A 3,927-nucleotide genomic window follows, 5' to 3' on the forward strand; every position below is an offset into this window, starting at 1 on the left:
GTTGTTTTTCGCACTAATTTTGGATTAGAAACCCACCAAAAATATGAATTTTATGTTGATATGAATTTCTAATGAAATCTGTGATTTCATGTTTTTGGGTTCGAACATGGTTTGGACCAAGTTCAGACATAGTTTGGACCTCGTTCGAAAAAAGTTTAGACATGGTTTGAAACTTGTTCGGATCAAGTTCAGACATGGTTCAGACCTATTTCGGACCAGTTCGGACCTTGTTCAAACATGGTCTGAACCTAGTCCAAATTTTGTCTGAACTTGGTCATTATTATGTCTAAACAAGGTCTGAACAAAGTCAGAACAAGGTCTGAAGAAGGTTCGAACTTGGTCCGAACCATGTCCGAATTTGGTCTGAGCATGAAAACCCTAAATCACATAAGAATTTGTCATCTCAACATAAAATTCATTTTTTTGGCAAAGTTTTCATCCCATAACAGTTCAAAAAACAACTATAAACTATTATATAACATATTCATAACCTATAAACAACAATAACACTTAACCATTATAAAAAACTATTTCTTCCTTCAACTTTAATAACTTTTTGAATGAAAGAACACAAATTCAAATTAGATGAATGTGGTATATGCATTCGAATCCCGATGTGATGCTCAACAGTCATGGTGGAGACATTGTCTTGGAATGAAGGTCTTTAGTAACCTCCTGCTAAACTGAATCAGACTTCTCCCCCACTTCTTTCTTTTTCTTTGCTGCCTCCTTTGATTCAGGCTGCTCATACTGCTTTCCACTCCTCAAAGTAATTTCCTGACATTGCTTTTTTGGATTGACCACTGTTTTACTAGGAAAATTCCCTTGAGGCCTAGTATTCAACATGTTCGCCAGTTGACCTACTTGTGTCTCTAAATTCCTGATAGAAGATCTTGTCTCTGTCATGAACTGAGCTTGTGCATTGGTTAGAGCCAATAAGGAAGCTTGTAGTTCAGTAGGCTGTTCTAGAGGAGCTGATGGCCTAGGTTGCTGAGAAGAAGAGGCTTGTTGTGGAGCTTGAACTAGTGACTGCTGATACTACGGTTGGAATGGAGATTGTTTGCCTTGATTATTTCTCCATGAGAAATTTGGGTGATTTCTCCATCCAAGATTAAAAGAGTTGGAGTAAGGATTGTTGTAAGGCCTCTGAAAATTGCCTATGGCTTGAACCTGAGCCTGATCCATAGGACCATTATGATGATGAGAATCTACTGCTTTACACTAATCAAAAGAGTGAGGACCCCCAAAAATTTCACACCTTGTTTGCATCTGAATGGAGTTAGCCGACACAATATTATGCTGCAACTGCTTAGCCAATGAAGTAATTTGAGCAGTCAATGCAGTTATAGCATCCAATTCATGTACACTAGCTACCTTTCTGTTTCTATCCCATTCAACAAGCCATTGATAATTGTTCATGGACATTTCCTCTAATAGCTCATATGCTTCAGTAGCGTTTTTACTCATAAAAGCTCCTCCTGTTGTAGCGTCTACGGGTAGTATTGCACAATCCATTGTAAAAATTGTGGACAAACATACACTTCTATATTCCGTGATGAGGACACTTTCTCAGCATTACCTTGAACCTTTCATATGCATCACACAATGATTCTCTGTCATTTTGATAGAAATTATTGATCTCACCCCTTAAATTTGCAGCTTTGGCTAGAGGAAAGAACTTATCAAGGAATTTTTGAGCTAGCTATTCATAGGTATTGATAGAATTAGATTGAAGAGAGTTCAACCAAATCTCTATCTCGCAGTGAGAATGAGAATAACCTCAATTGAATGGCGTCGTCACTCACCCCATTGTATTTGAAAGTGGCACATAGCTTCAGAAAATTAGCTAAGTGCATATTAGGATCTTTTGTGGGGAGTCCACCAAACTGCACTGTGGAGTGGACCATTTGGAGGATTGCTAGCTTCATTTCAAAATTGATGGCAGTAACAGTTGGTGCTCTAATGCACGTCTGTACTCCTGTGTCGGTAGGAAGTACATAATCTCTGAGTGTACTTGCATCTTGGCCTTGGCCCTGAGCGGCAGCATCAGTATTACCCCCATTATCACCCATACTGTTCTTTGCCCTTTGTATTCTTCGGTTCCGCTTGCAAGTTTTCTCTATCTCAAGATTTATAAGAACTAAACTGTCAGCTCCTCTTCTACTGTGCATATGACACTGGTACCTGAAATAAAGATCACAAAGCACACACAAACCAAATTATAACAAATGATCAAACCAAATTAGAAATAAAATTAACTATTTTGATATTGATAATATTTCAGTCCCCGACAACAACGCCAAAAACTTGTTGCGAAATTTTTGCTACGCAAGTATACAAATCACAACTGTAGTAAAATTTGGTAAATCTGATTATCGTCCCACAAAGACTGACTAATCAATTATCAAACAATTAACTTCTGATTCTATTTGGCTAATGAAAATTTAATTTTCTTTTAAAACTTAAAAATAAATGCATAAACAATTATAAAACTTCAAATTGAAACTAAAATACTAAGACAAGAAATTGATTCAAGAAAAGAACAAATTAGGGAATTTAATCTTATCTACTATCCACTCTATTATGTACTAATGCAAGATTTACAATCTTTCTTCTTTCTTAAGATAGCGAGTTTACCAAAACATTTTATATTCAGTTTATGAAATATAAAATTTGACCTAAATGTGAATTTTCTATATTTCTATGATAAATTCACATAAAAGAAGCATTAAGATTGAAAACTCAAAAGCCACACAAATAACCGTGATACCCTCGTTCAAGATTGAATTTATGTCTGATCAATTATAGCATATTCAAACCTCACTTTTCAGAATTTTAATTCAAACTCACATAGATTATGTAAAAAGAACAAATCTTAATAGAGAAGAAGAAATCATAAAATTTGCATTAATTCATAATAGAGGTTCAAGAGATTCAATTAAAAACACTATCTGAAATTAGTTTATCAACATAGCAAAGAAATCCATAATACTAAAGTTGAACATAAAGAAAATTAAAGAAGAAGAAAAATAACTATAGATTCAATCTCTGAAATTGCTCCCAAAATTTTCTCCTTACCTCCTTGAGAAAATCCATACCCAAAATCGTACTAAGTCCTCCCTTATAAAAAACCTCATGACTTTTTATGAAAATACCTTTTTACCCTACTCAAAATGTTTGTTTTCGATGTTCGTACGGAAAATAGCGCTGATAAGTCTAGTTTAGGGTAGCTTTAGAGTGTGTTTTAGTCTTATTTTCGAGTTAAATTGTGAGTTTTGTGCAATATTATGCTTGTGCTTGTTTTGTTTTCAGGTTTTTTCTATGAATTTGAGAATGGAGAGGAAATGAGCGAATTTAGTGATGAAATTGGGTATTTTGGGAGTTTTGGCCATTTTGTGTGAGTTCGGGAGAGTTGGGAACATTCAGGATGAATCTGGTGCTAAACGAAGGTTGAAAAGACGTGAAATCAAGTTTTTTGGAACACGGGCCGCGACTTGGCCCATTGATTCGCGATTGTGAAAGAACATAGGCATTAAGGACAAAGGATCCCTGGAGCCGCAACTTGGACACTTGGGTCGCAGCGCACATGGAGGCAGAGGCGAATCAGCAAAGAGGACTAAAAAGATATGGGCTGCGACTTGGTCTATCAAGTCATGGCACCTGAACTTCCAGAGACGGAGTGAAGTTGCACGAAAATACACGGGTCGCGACTCAGGAATGAGCAAGTCGCGGCTCACCTCACTAAAAGGGAAAACATATTTTGTTTAAATGGGAATTTTAGGTCATTTTTCAAGAGGTTTTTTTTTTCATTACGGGACTAGCACTTGTTTAACTCTAATACCCTACTTTTCTTCAGTTTTTAGTAACTTAATTCTATGTTTCAGAATATCTATTTTATTGTGTTAGTCATGTCTATTATGAACTAAA

At 35.9% G+C, this 3,927-nt stretch overlaps 1 non-coding gene across 1 annotated transcript; it reads left to right on the forward strand.

Moving 5' to 3' along the window:
* Positions 1 to 1,547: 1,547 nt before the first annotated feature.
* Positions 1,548 to 1,654, forward strand: LOC133813144 (small nucleolar RNA R71). Its single transcript, XR_009884185.1, has one exon. It is a non-coding gene; the product is annotated as a small nucleolar RNA R71 (small nucleolar RNA).
* Positions 1,655 to 3,927: the final 2,273 nt, after the last annotated feature.

This window comes from Humulus lupulus, chromosome 1 (genome assembly GCF_963169125.1).
Source record: "Humulus lupulus chromosome 1, drHumLupu1.1, whole genome shotgun sequence".
In the NCBI taxonomy this organism is placed as follows: Eukaryota; Viridiplantae; Streptophyta; class Magnoliopsida; order Rosales; family Cannabaceae; genus Humulus; species Humulus lupulus.